The following is a 26,160-nucleotide window of genomic DNA, read 5'->3' on the forward strand; positions in this document are numbered from 1 at the left end:
CCACACACATTGAATAGACACACGGTTTCGCTGTAGTTCAGGCTCAAAGAACTTGTTTATCGTCTCGAGGTAACACTTGGAGTTCACAGAAACAGCATTTCCTTTATTGTCTTCAAAAAGGTAAGGACCAATGACAGCAGCTTTTCCAACAGCCCACCAAACTGTCACTTTTGGGCTGTGCAGTGGTCTTTCATGCAGTTCTCTTGGATTTTCAAAAGCCCAGTACCAACAGTTCTGTTGATTCACCATGCCATTGAGCTGAAAATGAGCCTCATCACTCATTAACAAAATGAGGTCATTTGCCTAAAAAATTGTTCCCATCTGATGTGCAAAGTTAAGCTACCATGCATAGTCCCATGGTTTCAACTGTTGTCCAATGACCAATTTGCATGGATGGAACTGTAGGTCTTCATGCAAAATACACCATACCGATTGATTACTGATGCCAAGTTCAGTGGAATGTCTTTGAGTAGAATGATTCAAACTCTGTATCAAAGCTTGTCTGATGCGTTCCACATTTTCTGGTGTCTGTACCATTTGTGGTGCCCCCACCAATCTCCTATTCATTAGTAAACCTCATGTACGAAGTGCAGTTGCCCAATGTAAGATTGTGTTGCAGGTGGGAACAGCCTGATTTCAGTGAATGTTGAAGTGGCATTGATACTCACGCTAAACTGCTGTGACAGACTCATCATTCTTCATGTAACTGTCATAGGCAAACACATGGTGCTCTATCTTCCACACTGCCATGGCTTCACCTGAAATGAAAAAAATAGATGCTAAGACACCATGGACCAAATGGTAACTGTCAGACATATGTCCCTCCTCCTGGGGCTGAGTAATAGCCATTTCAAAAATGACTTCCCTGTCTGCCCTACTCTGTCTAAGAGATATCCATAATCTCTTATCAGTTCATAGTGTTCCTCTTTCCACTCTCAAATGATGAAGAGGAGACAACACTTCAAAATGCATGCATCCATCAGTCTTGTTAGAGGATTCTTTAAACTGACTTGTGTTTACACCTATTTGTCTACAGCGAGAAATTTTCTCCATGACAATACATTGAATGGCTTTCTTATGAGTTTGAATATGTAATGGTTAGCAAATATTGTCACAGCAGCATCTCAAGAGAACGACAGGTGTGTTTTGCTCTATGTTGAGCTTGTCAATGCTGTACATCACCACCTATGATGAAATTTGTTGTTTGATACAGAAGGAATAATGAATAATATAGTGATTGGTATTGCTGAGGGCTTGCTGGGTGCAAAACAACTCAGTGAATGTAATTGAAACAGCATTACATTAAAATCAGTGATTTCAGACTGGAAGATGACATAAGTTAGCCATTCAGAAACATAAAAATTTTACTTAAACATTTGTCTATAATAATAAAAACAAAATTCTGTCTGTCTGTGTCTGGGATCCCTTTATCTCAGTCTACATTTGCTCTGCATAAATGTATTATACCTTTTGGGAATCAGGATGATCCCGGGATTGAAAATCTGCCCGCCATTTGGTTCTTGAACATTCAGTATTTGGGTTACTATTTCTAGCAGGTATTATAATCCTGCTTGTTCATTTGTTCACACTTTATGCTTTCGTTTGTTAGAGAGAGGGGGCGGTGAACTGAGAGTGAGAGAGAGGGAGGGATGGAGAGTGAGAGAGAGAGGGAGAGGAAGTGTGAGAGCAAGAGATAGGGAAGGAGAATGATATAGCAGATAGCCAGCAGGTGCATTAAACTGTCAGTTGTCATGCAGTCAGTGGAAGAAGTGAGATGTGAAGAGAGAGAGAAAAAGAGGGAATGTTAATGATGTAAAGAGGGGATTTACCATGATTAAAACGTTTGTTGAAGTAAGAAGTAGAGAGAGGGAGAGAGAGAGAGAGAGAGATAAAGTGTTTAGAGGAAAAAAATTTTAAATCATATAATTATCGTGATCGGAAATGAAATAACTTAGCAAAATAGCTGTGGATGTTTATTTTTTTAAATTTGTAATGGAATTGAAACTAATCATGTAAATAAAAGCATTGTGTATATTTTCTATATTGTTTTGTGTACATTAATTGTATATAATGTAAAGTAATTATGATAAAATATTGCATAATAAGGAACATGCAATTATATATTGATCTTGCAGTTTCAATAGAATTCAATACTTATGAATGATATGTGTATTAAGTATTGTATACATTGTTATTGCATATTTTTTGGAAAAAAAGGAATATTTTGAATTTCTCTTTTGCACAGATGTCTAGATGTTCATTATATGGATCATTCCTATTAGATGGATCCTACAGGTATGAATGTATGTATGTATAAATGAATGTGTGCATACAAGTGTATGTATGTGTGTGTATGTACATAAGTGTGTCTGAATGTCTGTCTGTATGTATGTATGCATGTTTGTATGTATGTTTTATATCCTTGACAAACATTGGATATATAATTTAACAATGCAGAGGTAAAATCAATGTGTTCACACAACGTACGTCACGAGACTCCAAAACACCATCTCAACAACTCCTATCAACCCTCAACTCAACCAATATGCTGTTCTTTATAAGAGTTCAGCTAGTTCATTCTTCCAATTCCCTAGGGGTGTCAATGACTCTCACCACAACATCTCCCCCTTTAAGATTGACTTCCATTGGAAGATAATATTATTATTTTTCTTTCATCACATCTCCCTTTTTGAGATTTTCCTCCCAGGGAAGTTTAATATTTCTTCTGTTTAGGTTCTACTTCCAACCGTTCTGTTTGTTTTCTCTTTCTTGTGCTGCTACGCCTAGGTTCAATTTATTGTGACTTTGCAGCATCAAAGGTGTTATGACACTTCCATGAGTATCTCTTTTTTTTTCTATACATCTATTTTTTTAGTTAGTTTAAATGTCTTTTGTGTTCCCATTTTTCACCTCTTATCATATATGTCATTTTGCCTATTCTTTTTGTTACTACTCTGTCTTCCCAACCTTGTCTTCCATTTTTATATATTTTGAAAAACACCTTGTCACTGATATCAAAATGCTTTGACGTATTTTTAGTGTTTTCCTTGTGTGTTTTTTTAACTGGTAGCAGCTCGTCAAAATCTGACTTTATCTTTCGAGAAAACATTAATTCTGCAGGTGACTTGCCTGAAAAAGTGTTTAGGTTTGGTGTTATCTTATAGACCCTCAAGAATTGTGTCAGTGCTGTGTCATTGACTAGCTCATTTCTTGAGTTCTTTAATGCTCTTTTAAATGTTTCCACAAGCCTTTCCACTAGTTCATTTGATCTTGGGTGATACAGAGGTGTGGTGATATGTTCAATTGAGTACATTTTGCAAAAAGTCTTAAATTCATTCACTGTGAATTGTGTCCCATTATCAGAGACTATGGTATCCGGGACACCATACCTAGCAAAAAGTTTGTGTAGAAATTCCACTGTTACTGTAGATGTTGGTTTTCTACATTTACACATTTCTGGCCATTTTGAAAAGCTGACTACCACTATAAGATAATATGATCAGTTTAACGGTACTGCAAAGTTTAAGTGTAGTCTGGACCATGGAATATCGGTCTTGGGTCAAGGTTGAAATTTTATAGGTGGGGATTTTGCTGCAAGAGCTCAACCTCTGCAGGATTTTACCAACTTCTCAATATCTAGATCCATTTTTGGCCAGTAAACATAACCTTTCATAAGCAACTTCACCCTAGAAATTCTTGGATGTCCAGTGTGGAATTCCTTTAACATTTGACTTTGTAGTGAGGTAGATATTATGACCTTCTGTGCATACATAAGCACATTATCATATATTGAATACAAATTCAAAACCGTGTTACGTCCAGCCACACGTATTCTCTTATTTGTTTCTTCTGATTTCACTATTTTTTTCTTTTTATGATTAACTCGAACGTCTCTGCCTTAATTTTTATTTCCCACAATGTCACAAGCAATTTACACACAACATTGCACAATATATTTTTTATTTCATTTTCGGCTTTTAACACTGCTATCACTGTGTCTTCCAGTGGTTCATTGTATTTTGTTATTAACCTTGACAAGCCTGTCCCAATATTTTTGGTGGCAAATACTCCATTTTGAAGTCATAATTTAGTCGGTTTGTTCCCCAGTGCTGCAATATGTTGCCTGTATGTGTGGGGATACCCTTTTTTGATCCATAGATCAACAATAATGGGTGGTGGTCTGTCTGCAGACAGAAACTTCTTCCATGTATAAATTTATGGAATTTTTTTACTGCAAATAAAATGGCTAATGCTGCTTTTTCTATTTCTGTAACTTTTCTCAGCTAGCAATAATGAACACGAAGCATGAGCTACTGCTTTCAGGCTACCATCTTTATATGTGTGAAAAAACACAGATCTAATACCACTTTCACTAGCATCTGCTGCCACTACTATTTCTAAATTTGGGTCATAATGTGATAACAACAATTCTGACATTAAGACGTTTTTAATTTCTTCAAAAGCTTTTTGGCATTTGTCCAACCAGTTCCCCTTAACGTCTTTTTCTAACAACTTATTCAGGAGTGCTCTTAAATCATGCATATTTGGTACGTATACCAGGTAGTAATTTGTGAGCCCCCGAAATGCTTGTAATGTTGTAATGTTTTTCGGGGGAAGCATATTTTATATTGTACTCGCCCTAGATGGGTCTGGTCTTTGTCCATTTTCATCAATAATCTGCCCTTGTTGTTTTATTCTTGGCATAAAAAATTCACTTTTCCTCATTGAGCTTAAACACATAATCTTTTATTCTTTCGAAGACCTTTTTAACATGCTCAGCATGCTAACCCTGAGATTCACTTTTTCTGAGTATGTTGTCAAGGTAAGCTACAGCGAAATCCAAACTTCCGAGCATAATGTCCATAACTTGTTGGAAAATACCAAGTACTACATTTATACCAAAGGGGAGTCAATCACATTTATACAACCTGTGGGATGACGTCAGCAGCTGGACGTCAGCAGCCGGGTGCGTTGACCGGAAGCTGGGGCAAGCGAAAGGGGTCAGCCGTCAGGCGTGTGCAGGGAGCGGAAATTGCGCCCTTTCCAATGTGGGTCGTGCAGGCGACAAGACGTGTGAGGACGTCGCTAAGGGTTTGGGCTAGCAGCTGCTATCGTTAGTGTTCGGGTCGGGGCTGTGAGGAAGGACTAGTCATCACTGGAGGGTCTCCGTCACTAAGAAGAGAAGGTAGGTGCCTCTATATTCAAATCACGCACACACTACACAACCCTTCATGGGTATTTATTGTTAATAATTTTGAACATTCTTCATCGACTTTTACTTGCAAATATGCTTTAGATAGGTCCAACTTTGAAAAAATTTCCTCCATTCAACTTCACAAAAATTTCCTCCAGACTTGGTAATTTAATCCTGTTGAAAAATCAGTGCATACTTGTATTTTATTATTTATTTTTTTTGACATAAACTGTTGGGGATGTCCAATTTGTGTAATCAGTTTTTTCAATAACACCAAGCATTTCAAGTCTATCCAATTCTTCATTGACTTGTTCCAATGCTGCGAAAGCTATTGTTTATTTTGGTCTAAATACGGTATAGCATTTTCTTTCACTTGAAACTTTGCTTCTGTTTTGGTGCAAAGACCCAATTCATCAGAAAAAATATCAGGAAAAAATTTTTTTAATTCGTTTTTTGAATCCTCCAATGCCTTATTTGTATTGGTGGCAGAATCTTTCACATTTTTACAAAAATATTTATGGGAAAATTAGTTCCATCCAGTCTATTCCAAATAAATTGGTTGTATTTCTCAGCACAAAAACTTTGGCTTTCAAAGTTTTCCCACGAAATGTAACACGACTTATCATTTTGCCCATAAAATTTTTTCCTGAAATGCCTCATGCAATTTTTGAAATTTCCTTTAATCTAGGCTTCCCTATTTTTCTCCATGTATCTGTATTAATTATCATGATATCACTACCCGTATCCAATTGTAACTTGATATTCACATTATTCATTTTTATGGACACAAATTTTCTTTTCTGAGCCTTGCTTAGAATTTTTTTTAACAATACATTCTAGATTTTTTTTTTGTTTTGCTATACAATGTGAGCTTTTATGTCCAATTTTTCCACTCAAAACATTTACAATTTTTAAAAGGACAGTTACTTCTAAAATGTAAACCTCCACACCCATAGCATGGATCTGGTCTTGATGTTTGTTTTTCCTTTTTCTTATCCATTTCAGGTTGACATGCATGTATCTGAGAGCAATCTTTTTCTTCAATTTTATCTGCATTCATCATCATCATCATCATCATCGTTTAACGTCCGTTTTCCGCGCTAGCACGGGTTGGACGGTTTCGACCGGGGTCTGGGGAGCCAGGGGCTGCCCCAGGCTCCAGTCTGGTCTGGCAGTGTTTCTACAGCTGGATGCCCTTCCTAACGCCAACCACTCCGCGAGTGTAGTGGGTGCTTTTTACGTGCCACCTGCACAGGTGCCAGAGGGGTCTGGCATCGGCCACGGTCGGTTGGTGCTTTTTATGTGCCACCTGCACAGAAGCCAGTCGGGGCGGTGCTGGCATCGGCCACGTTCGGATGGTGCTTTTTATGTGGGGGGTGTGTGCAGAAATATAGGGGAGCACCAGTGGGGAGGGGTGTTTGGAGTGTTTGTGTACTTGACTCAACAGGTCTCCTCAAGCACAGCGGGACGATCTGGGATCCGGGGTACTTTGAATGGGCAGGGGCTATGCAGAACTGATGCAGGAAGCAGCCCGGGTCTTTGCAGTCACAGCATATCTCCAGAGATCTCGGTCCTTCGCCATTGCCTCAGTGAGGCCCAACGCTCTGAGGTCATGCTTGACTGCTTCATCCCATGTCTTCCTGGGTCTACCTCTTCCCCTGATACCTTCAACTGTTTGGGAGTGGCACTTCTTCACACATCTCTCCTCATCCATCCGCAGCACATGACCATACCATCGCAAGCGTCGCTCTTGCACACCACATCTGATGCTTCTTATATCCAGCATTTCTCTCAGGATGCTTACACTCTGTCGTGCGTGCACACTGACATTACACATCCAGCGGATCATGCTAGCTTCATTTCTTTCAAGTCTACGCATGTCCTCTGCAGTCATAGCCCATGTTTCATTACCGTGAAGCATGGCAGTTCGCACACATGCATCATACAGTCTACCTTTCACTCTGAGGGAGAGACCCTTTTTCGCCAGTAGGGGTAGGAGCTTTCTGAACTTTGCCCAGGCTATTCGTATTCTAGTGGTGATACTCTCTGTGCATCCACCTCCGCTACTAACTTGGTCACCCAGGTAGCGGAAACTATCAACTACTTCTAGTTTCTCTCCCTGGAGTGTGATGGAATCTGTTTTCTGAGTGTCTGTGGTGTCTATTGTCCCTGTGCATCTGCCGCACATGAAAGCTATCTTATCTGTTAATTTCCCTTTAATGTTGCTGCACCTCTTGTGCGTCCATAGCTTACATTAGGTGCATCTTATGGAGTTTCTACCTGCACCTTTCCTACAGATTGAGCAGGGCCACCTACCCGAGGGGGTGTGTGCTGAGTACGCCTTGCTGCTTACTATTACTTTGGTCTTTGCTACATTTACTCTAAGGCCCTTTGATTCTAACCCTTGCTTCCACATCCGAAATTTCTTTTCTAGTTCTGGTAGTGATTCTGCTATGAGAGCCAGGTCATCAGCATAGAGGAGCTCCCAGGGGCATCCTGTTTTGAATTCCTCTGTTATTGCCTGGAGGACTATGATGAATAGAAGGGGACTGAGGGCTGAGCCCTGGTGCACACCTACTTCTACCCGGAATTCTTCACTATATTCGCTGCCAATCCTAACCTTGCTGGCAGCCTCTCTGTATAGAGCCTGTACAGCCCTTATTAGCCAGTCGTCAATCTCCAGTTTCCGCATCGACCACCAGATAAGGGAACGGGGAACCCTGTCAAAGGCTTTCTCCAAGTCCACAAAGGCTATGTAGAGGGGTTTATCTTTAGCTAGGTACTTCTCCTGCAGTTGTCAGACCAGGAATATAGCATCAGTGGTGCTTCTACCTGGCACAAAACCGAACTGCATTTCATCTAAGCAAATTCTCTCCCTAATGAGATGGGTTATGACCCTCTCTGTGACCTTCATCACCTGGTCCAACAGTTTGATACCCCTGTAATTATTTCTATCTAGAGCATCACCCTTACCCTTGTAGCAGTTGACTATGGTGCTGCTACGCCAGTCATTGGGTATGACTCCATTGTGAACTACCTGGTTTACAATGCGGGTGACTATGCCATAGCCCACATAGCCAGCTGTTTTAAGCATCTCAGCAGTGATTCCTGATGGGCCGGGGGCTTTGCCTGGTTTCATATCCTTAATTGCCTTATCTACAAGGGAGCTCTCTATTCGGGTAGCTGGTCCCTCTACTGGGTCAACATTTGGCAGGCTCTCCTCCTCCCATTCATTCTCCTCGTTCAGCAGTCTTTCATAATGGCTTCTCCAAGCCTCTTTCTTTTCACTAACAGTAAAAGCAAGTGCCCCATCATCCATGCGGACACATTTCTCTCCTGTAACATCACTATTTTCTCTGACACACTGTCTGGCAATCTGAAATACCTCAGCTCTTTGGTCCTCACGTCGCTGGACATTGGCAAACTTCTTCTTTTCTGCTACATCTTTGGCTATGTATACCTGCCACCCAGCCTCCCTTTTGGCTGCCTGGTACAGTTCCCTGCTGCCCCCATCCCTCCAGGCTTTCCAGGCCCGTCTCTTTGCACTAATGGCTTTATCTACTGCACTGTTCCACCACCATGTAATTCTAGGTCTGGAAGGGACTCTGCACCATCCACAGACTCGGTCTGTGGCACTCAGCAAGCTGTCCCGTAGGAATTCGCAGCTACCTTCTATGTCTGACGTCTGGAGCTCCTCCTCCCTCTCATCAAATTTCTTGGTGAGTATGTCCCTAAATTTCTGCATCATGTCTTAAATTTATAATCTTCTGGCATTCTTCAGTAGAGTTAATTTTTGGTCCTATTCTAATTTTGTTAATATACAGGAATCTATATCAGCATCTTTTCTTGAAGTTAACCCTTGAACAAAAATTAGATATTTGAACAAATCTGGGATTAATTCATTTACTTTAAATTTTTCACACTGTTAACTACCCCAGCATAAGTGACAAAATCTTCATCATCTTTTTTTAACTAAATTTAAACACTGCCAACGAGTATTAAACAGGGAACTTCTTTCACTGATAATTCTTGGTAACAAGTTAACTGGTTCATTGAAATAAATCTAACCTGGTTTCTTTGGTTGAATAAAATTTCAGTATTTTTTGTGTTCAGCAGGGGATAACTTTCTTAAAAGTAGTCACACTGTCTTCTCGTCATTCAAATTTTTACATTCTTCTTTGAAGATTTCTTTGTGTCTTCTAAAATATGCAGAAAAAGTAGAACTTTCTTCTGGGTTATAAATAAATTCTCCAATCGAGTTTGCTTTGCTATCTGACGAGAATGAACTTGAAGTATTTCCAGACTTCTTCAACATTACTTCCAGTAACTGTTGGCATTGTTGTTGCTGTTGTGGTTGTTGTTGCTGTTGTAGTTGTTGTTGTAAGTGCTGTTGTTGCTGTTGCAACTGCACCACACAAGCCAAGAAGTCTCCCATGTTAATGATTTTTCTTCTTTGATTTCGTACCAAAAATATTTTAATGTCCAACGCAAGCTTCGAATATCTCCTCACCACTTTTATATCCTAGGTAAATGTAGGATATATAATTTAATGATGCAGAGGTAAAAATCAATGTGTCCACTTTGTGAGACCTCAAAACGCTTTCTCAACAACTCCTACCAACCTCTACTCTTTATAAGAGTTTGGCTAGTCCATTCTTCCAATCCGCCAGGGGTATCAATGACTCTCACCACAACAGTATGTATATACATATGGATGTATGTAAGTATGTATATATGTATGTAGGTGTGTATGTAAGCATGTATGTATGTATATATGTATGTATGTGTGTATGTAAGCATATAGGTATGTATGTATTCAGTCTGATTATTTCTATTTCCCCGCGCATGATACAGCCTTAAGCTGGATAAGATTGATATAAGGAGAAAAAAAAAATAATAAAAACTACGATATATATATATATATATATAATATATATATATATAAAACATTGATATACAAAATATACATAAAATATATGATGTGAAGTATATAGAAATTTATATAATGAGCAAGCTATAAAAATATACAATATATAAAAATTAGTGAGAAAAAGGCAGATATACAGTAAATATATAATTACACATTTATTGGATGGCCATTGACTCTCAAGAGTTCCTCCGCCCTTTGATGGGTTTTGTTTTTCATCCCGCAGGGTGTCCAATAAACACCCTCCTCACCAAGCAAGCTTTTATGGAGAGTTAGCTAAAGGAGAACGACCTCCACATAAACCAAAAAAGAGGTGTAAGGACTTGCTGAAGGTTTCCTTAAGAGATGCTTGCATCTCTCCTGACACATGGGAAGGCATAGCTATTGATCATAGCAGGTGGAGAAGGATTGTGCACGAGGGGACAGCCACATTTGAGAAATCTCGAGTTGCACGTGAGAAAGTAAGGAGGGATGTCAGGAAGGGCATCGCTGTTACACTTCCAGATGGGAAGGGTCTTCCTTTGATGCTGACATGCAATGTCTGTGCAAGACCCTGCCTCAGTAAAGCTGGACTCAAGAGTCATCTTTGTAGTCATAAAGCGATGTAGATGAGTGACAACCTGGCCACTGGTGGTGGTGTTACACACCATACTAATCATATCTGTCAGGCATGTGGAAGAGAGTGTAATTCGGCAGGAGGACTTAAACGACATGCAAAGGTACATGAAGCCCAGTTACAACTACAGCCGGCTATTACCGGTAAAGGTTTTAGCTGCCAATTCTGTACAAGACATTGTAGATCTTTAGCTAGGCTGAAAAGTCACATTCGATCACAGCACCAATAACAGTTAAGCTTCGTGCAATGGCCATACTCGATAACGAGGGGCAGCCATTATGTATGTATGTAAGTATGTATGTATATATGTATGTATGTATGTGTGTATGTAAGCATGTATGTATGAATGTGTGCATGTATGTGTGTGTGTATATGTAAGCATGTATGTATGCATGTATGTAAGTATGTATGTAAGTATGTATATATGTATGTATTTGTGTATGTAAGCATGTATGTATGTGTATGTGTGTGTAGGTATGTATGTATGTATGTAAGCATGTATGTATGTCTATATGTACGTATGTATGGATAAGCATAAATCTCTATTGGTTTTGTAGGTTAGTACTGTATTAATTGCATTTCCTCCTCATTCAATTTGCATTTTGCAGACATAAATACTAGTAGTGTAAGTGCATAGATACTGCAAGAGTGAATGGGAGAGTGAGAGGTGTGGTGGGGGTGGGGGTTGAGGGTTGGGAGTTGGATATAAAAAATAAAGAACAAGTGTTGAGTGGTTGTGAAGTAGGAGAAGTGGGAGAAGAGTTGGTAGCAACTATAGAGATTGAATAAGTTTGAGGAGTGGATGTGGTGAATTGGAGATAAAGGTTGGGGGTGGCCAATTATGTATTGAGGTGAAGAGCAGCAGTAATGATGTTAAAGACACCCAATGATCAGGTGGTACTGTTAAATCAGACAAAGATTTAGTTGTCTGCATTAAGGATTCATGGCTTAGTGGTTAGGGTGTCAGACTCATGATCATGATATTATGGTTTCAATTCCCGAACATTGTGGTCTTGACCAAAAACACTTCAATTCATGTTGCTGTAGTCCATTCAGCAGCTAAAAATGAATAATCCCGTGATGGACCAGTGTCCCATCCAGGTAGAGAATATATACGCATCAAAGAAACAGGGAAACCAGCCCTATGTTTCATACTGAGAAATGTGGACTAATCTTAAGGATTCAGAATGTAATGAGCAACAACAAATTATCTCGTATGAAGCGTTAACTATTTCACTAATCTACTTGCTCAAAAGAACAAAAAGTAAAGCTGACTTTGGTAGAATTTGAACTTGCAGTTCAGAAAGTCAGAACAAAGCATTTTATCCTCTGCGCTTTTACCAGATGAATGCACCCCAAAACAGTGCTCCATTTTTCACAACTTTCCATCATCCACCCATCCTCTTCAATTATCCTCCACAGGTTTCATTTCCTTCCCGCTGACATTGTAACTGCTGCTATCTTTCCTAATCCTTCTTATCTCTCCTTCAAAATATAGTTAAAATTGCTTGTTAGAAGCTTCAGTTCCTCGTGTTCTAATACACAGCCTGGGACCTTTAGATGTTCCTGTTTCATATGTTACATCCAATGTGCAAGTGCCACATAAAAAGCACTTGTATCATTGCCTCATAAAAGCTCTTGTGATGCTGGTATATTAAAAGCACCCAGCACTCACTGTAAAGTGGTTGATGTTAGGAAAGGTATGCAGCTGCAGAAACCAAGCCAAATCAGACTGGAGTGTTGCTCTCTGGCTGCCAAATATATATACATGCACATACATACCCACATACTCAGTTGTAACTACATGGAAAAATAGAAACAGACACAAGTTCATACTTGTATACAGCTATGTATACACTGAAGATGAAGAACTTCACTAACAGGTATGACTAACAAAATATACAAACAAGGACTAAATTAAACTGGGTTGTTTATCTAAATATAAATATGTTTTTACAAACACCATGAATGTACTTTCAGAAACCATCACATAACTTATATCTAGTTTGATCTGTATATGGGGAATTATTGAGTTTCAAACTTGATATTTGCTTGGCAGTGGTGCAATCAAAGTAGTTGATGACACAGAATTAAGCTTTTGAACCAGTTATGGGCATGCTGTTGGATCGTCATCATCATGGGCCCTTTTTACATGGCATCAGCAGCCACAAGCCCACGAGACAAAGACTGCTTAGCTGAAGAGGGATGCAGGAGACATGCTTGTATGCAAGGACAATCATGATTTCACTTAGCATGATGTATCTTCTTAAGCACAGCAAACAACCAGAATTCTCAGTTCCTTATCATCCTCTTTTTTGTAACCCAACATCTGAAGATCCTTTCTTGCCATTCAAGAATTTGGATTTGGAGATCTCCATTTACAGCAACTTCAAGGGCCACCACCCGGTGGTGTCAGGCATCAACGAAGAGCCCTTGACTACAACAAGACAACCAAAGTTTTTTTCTTCCAAGGTCTGGGGTCTCCCGCCCCTAAGCCCTAGACCATCACCTAATCCCCCTTACTCGTCTTGTTGCTTAACAACAACAACAAGATCCTTTCTCACTACTTTGTTCCATATCTTTCTGGGTCTACTCCTTTCACATATTCCCTCCACAATGTATATGTGTGTGTGAATGTATATATAAGCAAAATCGCTTGTTATAAAATCTCAAGAAGTAATAGAGTAGTAACATATACATAAATAGTAAAGTGAGTAGCCACATCAAAGTGGCAGATGACTGTTACTACTAGTTTAACCCCAGGTGGATTCTCTGCCAGCTGGTTTTCAGTGCAAGCTCTGCACCCTTTATGTACAATACATTGCTAGCAGGGGGTGTGAACTTCTACTACTCTCCAACAGCTGACAGGATCACGTTTGGCTCCCTTCAGCCGTGTGCACCTGCACAGTGGAGTGATAGCTGAGATCCGTTTCTGCCAGCGATATATTGTAAACAAAGTGACCATCAGTCACTGATTTACAACAAGCAAAATAACCAGTTATAAAACCGGCCAGTCCTGTTACACTGGTTAGTTCTGTGATCCTGTCAGCTCATAGGGTAGGAGGCATTTTCTCCCCCTGCTAGCAATGTATTGTACATAAAGAGTGCAGAGCTTGCACTGAAAACCAGCTGGTGGAGAATCTGCTTGGGGTTGAACTAGTAGTAACATTCATCTGTCACATTGATGTAGCTACTTGCTTTACTACTCTATCTTTTCTTAAGATTTTATAACTAGCTATCTTGCTTGTTGCAAATCAGTCACTGATGGTCACCTTGTTTACCATATATTGCAGGCAGAAGCAGATCTTAGCTATCACTCCACTGCGCTATCACTCCACTGCCCAAGATGGGAGAAGGTAAAAGCTTTGACAAACAAAAGGACACCCAGGCTAAATAAAGTTTTTTGGATGCCGTAGGCAGTAATATTGTAGAACTGGAAGTGGCAATGGACAAGCTCTTCCAGTTCAGAAAGTTAATTAAGAAATCTGGTAAAGAAACAAAATTGATACCCCATCCCTGAAACCATGCAAGCCATTTGTGAGAAGACAGTAATTTACAAAGTCTACAATATAAAAGAAAAAAAAATATCAGATGTGGTAGTAACATTCATCTGCCACTTTGATGTGGCTACTTGCTTTACTGTTGACTGGAATGGAACACTAGCACACACCACAACATATGACGGTAGAGGATCCCCATAAACTGGTTACAATATAAACAAAACCGAAAACATGATAAATAAAATGCACAGATAAATAAACAAATAGAAATAAATAACTATATAAGTTTTTTTAAATTTTTAAAATTATTTTTTTTAATTAAAAAAAATTTTTTTTGTTTAATTTAAAAGATTTTTATTTATTTATTATTATTATTATTATTATTACTAGTATTGTTGTTATACATACATACATACAAGCATAGATAATGATAATAATAATAAGTGGATGTAAACACATGAACAAAATAAGAATAAACAAAAACAACAACAAAAACATTACATGAACATATATAAACAGAAGATACAAATATTACAAGCATCCCCTCCACACACACTAAATAAACATAGAGATATAAGCATGTGCAAATGAAGACATACAATAGAAATACAAAATGGCTGATGGTTTGTAAAGAGAAACACAAATAAGAAAGAAGAAAACAAAGGACCACTGATGCGGTAACAGGAGTGTGACGAAAGAACTCTGGCCGAAATAAGATTAAGATTACAGTAAAAAATAAATAACACTGAAGCAAAATAACACCAAATATATAGTGCGTGTGTTTTTATTGGCTAAACTGGCAAAATGACCATTCCGAAATATAACAATACGTTTATATATATATATATATATATATATCAACAATCAAGGAACGGCCATAATAGGCCATTCACCCACTAGAAATAACAGCCAAAGCTTCAACCGCAAATAAAAGTCAATTCCGTAAACAGGAGAAAATTTAAAAAACATTTACCCTGTAATTTCTTATACGATGCACCGTTTCATCTGCTGTTAATGGTAAACTAACCTGATTAAATTAAATCAAGCCAATCTTCCATAGGCCCTCAGATTCTTCAGTAAGAAATAGCCACAAGTCGGAACAGATATTTTCACGAGGCATTTCCGACCCTGCCAAGGTAATATCTGACCTAAAATTTTCAAATCATCGCACTTGCGCCAAATTTATCGGCAGCAAATAAATATAAGCCGTCGATTCCATTACGGAATTAACCAGAAAATTCATAATTAATCAATATAGGGTGGCAAAAAAAATTTTGTAGAATTTTTTTGCCACCAGCGGCCTAGTGGGAAAAAATTAAATAGTCATAGACCATTTTTAAGTTCAACATCAACAATCAAGGAACGGCCATAATAGGCCATTCACCCACTAGAAATAACAGCCAAAGCTTCAACCGCAAATAAAAGTCAATTCCGTAAACAGGAGAAAATTTAAAAAACATTTACCCTGTAATTTCTTATACGATGCACCGTTTCATCTGCTGTTTAATGGTAAACTAACCTGATTAAATTAAATCAAGCCAATCTTCCATAGGCCCTCAGATTCTTCAGTAAGAAATAGCCACAAGTCGGAACAGATATTTTCACGAGGCATTTCCGACCCTGCCAAGGTAATATCTGACCTAAAATTTTCAAATCATCGCACTCGCGCCAAATTTATCGGCAGCAAATAAATATAAGCCGTCGATTCCATTACGGAATTAACCAGAAAATTTATAATTAATCAATATAGGGTGGCAAAAAAAATTTTGTAGAATTTTTTTGCCACCAGCGGCCTAGTGGGAAAAAATTAAATAGTCATAGACCATTTTTAAGTTCAACATCAACAATCAAGGAACGGCCATAATAGGCCATTCACCCACTAGAAATAACAGCCAAAGCTTCAACCGCAAATAAAAGTCAATTCCGTAAACAGGAGAAAATTTAAAAAACATTTACCCTGTAAATATATATATATATATATATATATATATATAATTTTTTTCCTCCTCCACCACCACTACCACCACCATCATTTAATGTCTTCTGTGCTGGCATGAGTTGGTGCAACATAATCAGACGAAATAGAGGACTGCATTGGGCTCTAATGTCTGTTTGATATGGTTTCTACAGCCAAATACCCTTCCTAGTGCCAACCACTTTACAGAGTGTACCAGATGCCTTTTTCATGGTACCTGCACTTGTGAGCTTGCAAAATAACACAAAAGAAAAGAAAATCCTCCTAAATTGAATGAATGTGTCAAAAAGAGGAAAGTGGCTTTGTGCCAAGGGTTGGCACAAGTATTGAGAGACGAAAGTATAATAGAGGAAGAAAGGACAGTGTGTAAATTCACAAGGATGCGTGATGAGTACAACAGATTATTAAAGATAGGAGTATAGGTAAATGCAGTGAAAAGTGAACAAGAGTAGAGGTATGGTTGATGGTAAATATGAGTATTGGAGTGGAAGATGAAAGAAATGGGAGTGGCTCAAGAAGGAGGTAGTAGTAGTAGTAGTTGGTTGCAGACAACAGCAGTATAATAAAAGTGTAGGTGAGAAGTAGAGAACTGATATGTGGAATGGGTGGGTATACATACATACATACATATACATACATACATACATACATACATACATACATACATACATAATACACACACACATACATGTATGTGTGTGTATGTGTTTATGTGTGTATGTATGTGTGTGTATGTGTGTGAGATGTGGTGGGGTGAGGGTTGAGGGCTGGAAGTTGGATATAAAAAATAAGGAACAAGTGTTGAGTGGTTGTTAAGTAGGAGAGGTGGGAGACGAGTTGGTAGCAACTATAGAGATTGAATAAGTTTGAGGAGTGGATGTGGTGAATGGGAGATAAAGGTTGGGGGTGTGTGTGTGTATCTGTGTGTCTTTGTGCATTCACTTTTTTAGACATGTGATGGTTGTAAAATGGCATTGTTGTCACACAAATGAGGTTGTTCAGTTCCAGTTTTCTATGGAAGATATGTATAGCTATGGGAAAATATTATCTTACCTGTTAATCAGTGAAGGTTAACAACAGGAAGTGAATTACTTGGTGACCCTGCCAGTGCTGGTGCCACATGAAAAGCATCCAGCTGTAAAAATCATGCCAAAACCCACATCACCTGTGCTAGTGTTACATAAACAGCACTGAGTGCACTCTGTGGAGTGGTTGGTGTTAGGAAGGGCATCTAGCCATAAAATCCCTGACAAAACAGACACAGTAGCTGGGGTAGTCTTCTACCTGGCTGTCTCCTGTCAACTGCCTTACCCATGCATGGAAGATGGACATTAAACGATGATGATAATGATGATGATGATGATGATGTATATACATATGTGTGTGTGTGTGTGTGTGTGTGTGTAAAAAAGGCCTGAAATCTAAGGGTCTTAGAGATAATTTAGCAAAAACCAAAGTCCTAGTAAGTAGGAAAACAAACAATTCACAAGTCCCTTCTCAGAGATGGCCCTGCTTGATATGTAAGAAGGGTCTAGGCAGAAACTCCATACATAGTATCCAGTGCAAGCTTTGGACACATGAGAGGTATAGCGGTATCACAGGAAGGTTAACGGAGAATATATAGTCTTCATGTGTGGCAAATGTGCAGGTACTATAACCACTAAAAATGTGCAAGTAATAGGCTCCCTCAAATGCTCAGGGGTATCATTATTAGTAGTAGATAGTTTCTGTTACCTAGGAGACCAAGTTAGTAGTGGTGGAGGGAGTTCTGAAAGTGTGGTTGCTAGGATAAGAACAGGCTGGGCAAAGTTCAGAGAACTTCTAACTTTGTTGGTAACTAAGGGCCTCTCCTTCAGAGTGAAGGGCAGATTGTATTATGTCTGTGTATGTACAGCTATGTTACATGGCAGTGAAACATGGGCTTTGATTACAGAGGACTTGCAAAGGCTTAAAAGAAATGAAATTAGCATGTTCCACTGGATGGGTAATGTCAATGTGTGTGTATGACAGTGTAAATGTTTTAAAAGGAAAACTGGGTATGGTATAAGAGGCATCAGATGTTGTGTGCAAGAGAGAAGACTGCACTGGTCTGGTCATGGTTTGGACAGCTGCATAAAGAAGTGCCGAGTTTTAATTGTGGAGGGTACGTGTGGAAGGGGAGATGTGGACTGAGAGATGTGGCATGTTGCTGTACTTGATAAGACATGTCAAGCTAAGTAAAATCACTGTCCTTCACTTGTCCTTTCAGGTGCTGGTGCCACTTAAAAAGAACCCATGCTGTGTTAATGCACCCGTACCATGCTGCATAAACGCACCCGATCTCATGTAAAAAGCACCCAACACACTCTGTTAACTGGTTGACATTAAGAAGAGCATCCAGTTGTACAGACCATGCCACAACAAACAATCGGAGTCTGGATATCTCCATGCTAGCTAGCACCATGTTAAATTGTCCAACACATGCCAACATAGAAAGTGGATATTAAACAATGATGATGATGATGATGATGATATAGCTAGCTAGCTGTCTGTCTGTCTGTCTGTCTATCTACCTATCTATCTATATTTATATATATATATATATATATATATATATATTATTTACTATTGTGTCTGGAGAGAGTCATTGTCTTTTAGTGCCTTATAATTTAACACACTCACCGGTAAAATTTCCACTTAAAGAAAATTTTAGAAAAAAAATAAGTGGAAATTTTACCGGTGAGTGTGTTATAAGGCACTAAAAGAGAATGACTCTCCCCAGACACAAAAGAATATGCTTCAACACACGAACTCACATACAGAATCTTGCAAACCTAATCCCAAAATTATATATATATATAAATATATATATATATATAAATATATATATATATATATATATGTATATATATATATAAATAAAAAGCACCATCCGACCGTGGCCATTGCCAGCCTCGCCTCGCCTCCGTGCCGGTGGTACGTAAAAAGCACCATCCGACCGTGGCCATTTGCCAGCCTCATCTGGCACCTGTGCCGGTGGCACGTAAAAAGCACCCACTACACTCATGGAGTTGTTGGCGTTAGGAAGGGCATCCAGCCATAGAAACATTGTCAGATCAGACTGGGCCTGGTGCAGCCTTCTGGCTTCCCAGACCCCAGTTGCACCATCCAACCCATGCCAGCATGGAAAGCGGACGCTAAATGATGATGATGATGATGATGATGATGATGATATATATACATATATATATATATAATATATATATATATATATATATATATATATATATATATACATACACACACATATATATATATATATATATATATATATATATAATATAATTCGAGACAAAACCACTATTTTGCAAAACAAACAAGGAAAGACTTAATCAATACATAAAAATTTTTAATATAAAGAAATAAACCGCCACTACAATCGTTTCATGTCTTCAATGACATTCATCAGGTGGATTTTCGATCTAAAATATCAATATATTAAAATATAAGTTTAAAATAATAAAATTATCAATGAAAAATATAAATATTTTTTTGTTTTTTTGTTTTTTGTTTTTTGTACATCTTTAAATATGAGAACTTTAATAATAGGTTTCTTTATATTCAATTGTTTATAGGGTTTATTTTAGATTATATATTGATTACATATAGATTATATATAGATTATATATAGATTATATATATTTATATTTTTCATTGATAATTTTATTATTTTAAACTTATATTTTAATATATTGATATTTTAGATCGAAAATCCACCTGACGAATGTCATTGAAGACATGAAACGATTGTAGTGGCGGTTTATTTCTTTATATTAAAAATTTTTATGTATTGATTAAGTCTTTCCTTGTTTGTTTTGCAAAATAGTGGTTTTGTCTCGAATTATATTATATAATATTTTACTATAAAATTGGATTTAATCCTAAATCTGATTTTTCCCTGTAAATTTGGATTTATTCCCTAATATTTATTATTATTATATATATATATATATATATATATATATATATATATATATATATATATATACACATATATATATATATATATGCATATGTGGTACAGGGTGTCACCAATGGTGCAAATAACATGAAATACATAAACAACAAGAACAAAAAGAAAAAAGGAAAACAGGACGAGTAAACACAGAGAAAGGACCCTTCATCAGTTGTTGGCTGTCTATCTACTCTTCATTTTGAGCATTCAATGACAAATTTAGGATTTATGGAAGGTCAAAGTTGGGAACAAAAAATTGGCAGTGGAGACATATAAGGAAACTGAACGAAAACAAACATGGAGAGTCAATAGACCAGAAGAAGAGGGAAATAGTGCATGCTGGGAGAAACATTTTTTTGAAAAGAGAAAACATAGAAGAGAGAGAGTAAAACACGTCCGTTCTTTTAAATGTCCGTGCAGGAAAAGAAAGATGGTCACATGAGGAAAAAAAAGATGGACGATGGTCGCATGTGAGCAATGAGAAAGAGAGAGAGAAAAAGAGAAAGAGGGGAGAGAGACAGACAGACAGAAAGAAAATTGTGAAGGAGGGAGGGGAGAAAAAGGGAGTTAGAGAAGGAAGGAGGAAGAAAATAGTAATATATATATATATATAGTCTTTTTCACAGTAACCACAAACTGGATGTGTCTATTCACCTTCAACAATAGAGAACAGTCACCATATTTCATCCCATAATGGCTACCACTGAAGAGCATAGGGTTACATAAGTGGACAGTTACCTAACACTTCTGTAAATCCCTAGTTCAAAAAGGATTGGTTAGATCAGGTGTAATGGATATATAATACTGTACACTTCGATTAATATATCCACTCTACTGACAGAAATATAAGTGCGTTTTTTCCTGACTTATGGACTTACGTGCACATGGCTTACACACACATGCACAAGCTCCCACAAACTGCAAAGTCTATTGCAATAGGTCGTCTACATCTTGTACCGTATAGCTGCATTTCCCAGTGGTGCAATCTACATACTCAACTCTTACCACAGATATTATACAGCTGTTACAATAGAATTGTATGACCTAGGATATTCAACAAAGAATACCCAACTTCATCAAATGAGCTTTATACAAGGCTGATGTTGGAGAAGATGATCAACCTGGTCAGGTGAACGAGATGGAAGGACTTTTTCTTTGACCATTTGAAACCACCTCTCTATGGAGACTGAACTCTTTGGATTGAAATCCAAGAAGTTCCCACCAAAGATCAAGGAACTGGAGGCCTTTGAGAATGATCTGTAGGACATTATACCCCACCTGAAATTCTACAAGTCCTCAAATACTTTCTAACATAAACTTAGAACAGACATCCACAGACTTAGATCTTCTGATAGGACACTTCTACTCTCCATTGAGACTAAAAATCTATATAGAGTAAGTAACAACACATATGCATAGCTACACAAACAGATGGGAGGGCTGCCCCTCAGGCTTATGACAGCATTAACTATGAGGCCAAATATATAGTGGTTAACACTTCCGTTACTGAATTTATTTTGAGATGCTATGTGTTTCTTTCAATTATTTTAGATGTAACACTTGCTCACTTGTCTGATCTCAGACTTCACAGGGCTTATCATCCTGCACTTGCGGTTAGAGGCAAAGTTAGCTTTATGTTCCTTGATTGTAATAAAGGCTTCTTTCTTCACAAGTGTCTCTAGACCTAATTTAACCCTTTCGTTACCAACCTGGCTGAAACTGGCTCTGGCTATGTAGTACAAATGCCTTGTTTTCATAAATTTTCAAGAATTTAGTAAAATAACTTTGTTATCATTAAGCTATTGTTAGGAACATAAATTGTGACTAAGGTTTGGTGGAAGATTTTAATTCAAAATTTATGAAAACAAGGCATTTGTACTACATAGCCAGAGCCAGTTTCAGCCAGGTTGGTAACGAAAGGGTTAAATTAGGTCTAGAGACACTTGTGAAGAAAGAAGCCTTTATTACAATCAAGGAACATAAAGCTAACTTTGCCTCTAACCGCAAGTGCAGGATGATAAACCCTGTGAAGTCTGAGATCATACAAGTGAGCAAATAGCTCATCAGGAAGAAAATAACTGTGTTAGAAGTGCTTCTGGCCTCACCCTATGGTGTAACACCAGCAAGGTCATAACATGGTTTAAAACCAATAGCAGAAGGGATAGATCTAGGTTTACCTAATTCAGTATAGTAGAGTTTTACCCATCTATATTGAGGGAATTCCTTTTTAATGCACTGGACTTCACTAGGTCCTACACTGAAGTTAGTGACAAGGACATACACATTATCATTTTTGTCAGAAGAACCCTCTCTTCAGTAAGGGGTTGGCCTGAGCCAAAAAAACTGACCCAGAAGACTCCTTCAACATGGCAATGGGGATTTTCAACAGTACTGACGTATGTGACCTCATTGGTTTCTTCATCCTAGATTTACTCAGAAAGATGTTCTCTTTCCCTAGCTTTGACATGCTGGAAATGTCAAGAGGGGCAAATGGCTATATTCTAGAGAAGCTTAGAAAGGACCTCACCGGCACTATGAATTCTTTGGACTGAAGGTTCCGATAGAAACCAACCTGAAAATGGTGGATTGGTACCTATAGACACTTTAGGAAGCCAAATAAGAATCTACCATATATTAACACAGGTTCCTGTCAGCCAGCCATAGGTTTCAAGAACCTGATTAAAGGCATCAGCAGAAGAATCCTCCACCTAAATCTCAAGCAAAGAGATTTTTGATGCTGCCACAGGACAACAAACGTTAACATTTGTTGTCCTCTTTAAACAATCATATATCTGCTATATCAGAAATCTGCAATGGCTCCATAACTACCGTCTCAGCTATAATTTTGGAACCCTAATAATCCGTTACATCACTTACCTAGCATACCTAATCGTTTAGATCAACTGTAAACTAAACCCCAATATTTTGTATATGTATCAATATCATATATATTAGTGGGATCTTTGAATATTTCAAAGAATTAATGGTAAACCTATTGGGTTATTTCTGAAAATTTTATCCAAAAAACCTGAAAGTGTAGCCTTTGTTGTGTCTGTATCAGAAGATAGTCACTCATCTGCTAATCATTGAAGGAAATTGAAGTACAATGATTACTTAATGCACTTTATATACTTTATGCACAATTTTATAGACTTAATACATAGCACTCATAAAATAAATATTCTCTCTTATTTTTCCATTTTACCCATAAACACAAGAAATATTCCGTACATGATACAACCTTTAGTTTAACTGAATGTATCTGCCATGTAAATAAGTGTGCATATTTCACGGAATTGCACTTATGTGCATACATTAAGTGATAGGATATAAAAAACTTAGTTCAATTAAAAAAAACATACACTTTTCACTATCCAATCACCACCACCACCACCAACTCCATCTATACTATCATCACCTCCATTTCCACCACCACCACTCTCTCTGCTTTTCTTTAATCTCACCCTCTGCTAAAATTACATTTTTAACTCTCCTTCAACTAACTTTTTTAACCATGTACTAAATATTTGTCTTTATTGGCCACAGGGGGCTAAATATAGAGGGGACAAACAAGGATAGAAAAAGGGATTAAGTCAATTACATCGACCCCAGTGCATAACTGGTACTTATTTAATTGACCCTGAAAGGATGTACGACCTCGGCGAAATTTGAATTCAGAACCTAATGGCAGGTGGAATACCACTAAGCATTTCACCCGCCATGCTGTTTCTGCCAGCTCGCCGCCTTTAACCATGTAATAAATATTACGTCCTCCTACCTCATGTCATAGGTGCTTCTCTCTCCCACTTTGTCTCACTCTTCACCTTATCCACTTTTTCTCTTTCCTTTTTCTTTCTCCTCTCTTTCCCTTGAACTAATCACATGAAAGTGTTACAATTACATTCCGTCTACCTCATGTTATAGACGCTTCTCTCTCCTTCAATTTTCTCTCTCTCTTTTTCTCTAATCACATATAAACATTACCAATGGGCTAAGTAATGTAATGACAAGCAGAATTATTATAATATATATGTATATATCAATATGTTATATATATATACACATATCAATTAAAATTTTCGAAAAAATTTTATCAATGGCCAGCATATTAAAAAAATACCTTTAAAGGTTAAATTTAGAAACAACTTATAAACAAGGGCAAAAGAAAAAAATTTCAATGCATTGAAATTGTTTTCTCTTGCCCTTGTTTATAAGTTGTTTATATATATATATATATATACATATGGTTCTCTCCTTTCATCATTCCAGAAGTCCTGAACGAGTCAGGCTCACATTAGGGGCCTGTGAAACTTGAAGTAGCACAGAACCAAATCAAACTATTTTAAATAACACACACACATTCATATACAGGATATTTGGGTTAAATTTTACAGCTTGCATAAAAGGAAACAAAAACATAATATCCCAACCAAAAATAAAAGTATTTTAAAATATCTAAAAGTATTAAGTAGATTATGGCTGGGAGATAACAGTTTACTCAAAGCACCTGTTTCTCAGCTTCTACAACTGCCTCTAGTTGGCTCCAGAACCTGGCACATGTGTTCCTCACTGTCTCCCTAGGAAAATCTTCAAACCTTTCCTTGGTCTTCACCACTAGCTCGACCTTGATGTTGCAGGCAGAGTGGTTGGTGTCATTCTCTACCATGCCCCATACATAGTAATCCATAGGATTACAACTGGGAGGATTAGAAGGCCAGAAATTGGGGCTGGTGAAGTCATGTACATTCTCCAACAACTTCTGACCGTTTCTGGAGGTATGGCAAGGAGCTGAACCCTGCTGTCACACATGGCTTTCTAGCAGTAATGCTCTTCAGCCAGGATATGACCACAGTCTCCAGCAGCTTCACATAGCTGTCTTATACATGTGGCATGTGTGATTATGTGTGTATCCAAATACTTCTATATCTCTGTGTGTTTGAATATGTATCAAAGTGTACTTGCATTACATGTACTTTCATATATCTTTATATATGTTCATGTGATTGTATGTATATGTGTATGTGCACATATATATACACATATATACATATATATATATATATATATATATGCATGTATGCATCTATGTGTTGGTTGCCTCTCCTATCTTCCTTCAACATTTTACAAGTCTATTGGTTTTCTCCTCCACAAACATTCATCACTGCCTCTTACTCCTCCCCCTCTACTTCTATATTTTTCTTCTCCCACCACTCCTAATTTATTTATCCTTCAATCCATCAAACATCTTATCTTCTCTCTGATGAAATGTTTTTGCTGAATCATTAGACTTCTTTCTCATGCTAGAGATTTATTTCACAGGTTGTACTCTTCAAATTACTATTTACAAATGCAAAACAGCACTAGTTTCCTCAGTTATGTATTTATAGTTTAATACAGTAACTAATCAATAATACCAGCATAAATCTGATTATAGACACCTACTAATAGTATATGCAACCAGCTTATTGAAAATAGTGGAGTACAAAAAGCAACTGTGTTGAACAACTAAACACTTCATTTCTGCCTTGATTCAATTGGTTGAATCACATTTAAAGCCCTTTTTTCATTATAGAACACATATTAAGTTGCATGACAGTAAATTAAACAAGTTCAGTATAATTTTGAATAGGTGAAAGCTTGTTTTCTTCTGAACAGAATCCATAGTCTACTTTTCTACTCTTGAATATTCTTAATTATTACTTTAATGTGGCCTCCCTCAACTTTCCATTTCTTGATTTCTAAGCCATAGCCCTAATTATTGAATCTTGTAACACATTTGGTCTTTATACAATATCTCAGTTTTCCAAGCATGAGAGAAGTTGAACACAGCACTTCAAATTAATGAAGCACTCACAGCTGCTTACAATGGAAAAATCTATTTTGTGCTTTTATAAATTACTTTTCCAAAGTAATTTATGCAAAAAATCTTTCACACAGAAACTGAGTCCATACGA

General features: G+C 37.6%; 1 long non-coding RNA gene across 1 annotated transcript; it reads right to left on the bottom strand.

The window, feature by feature from the left end:
* Positions 1 to 240: 240 nt before the first annotated feature.
* Positions 241 to 17,389, bottom strand: LOC118767128. Its single transcript, XR_005003025.1, has 3 exons — positions 17,378 to 17,389; positions 13,558 to 13,561; positions 241 to 883 (listed from the first exon to the last, which is right to left on the bottom strand). It is a non-coding gene; the product is annotated as an uncharacterized LOC118767128 (long non-coding RNA).
* Between the last annotated feature and the right edge of the window lie 8,771 nt (positions 17,390 to 26,160).

The sequence above is a fragment of the Octopus sinensis genome, linkage group LG19, assembly GCF_006345805.1.
Source record: "Octopus sinensis linkage group LG19, ASM634580v1, whole genome shotgun sequence".
Lineage (NCBI taxonomy): Eukaryota > Metazoa > Mollusca > Cephalopoda > Octopoda > Octopodidae > Octopus > Octopus sinensis.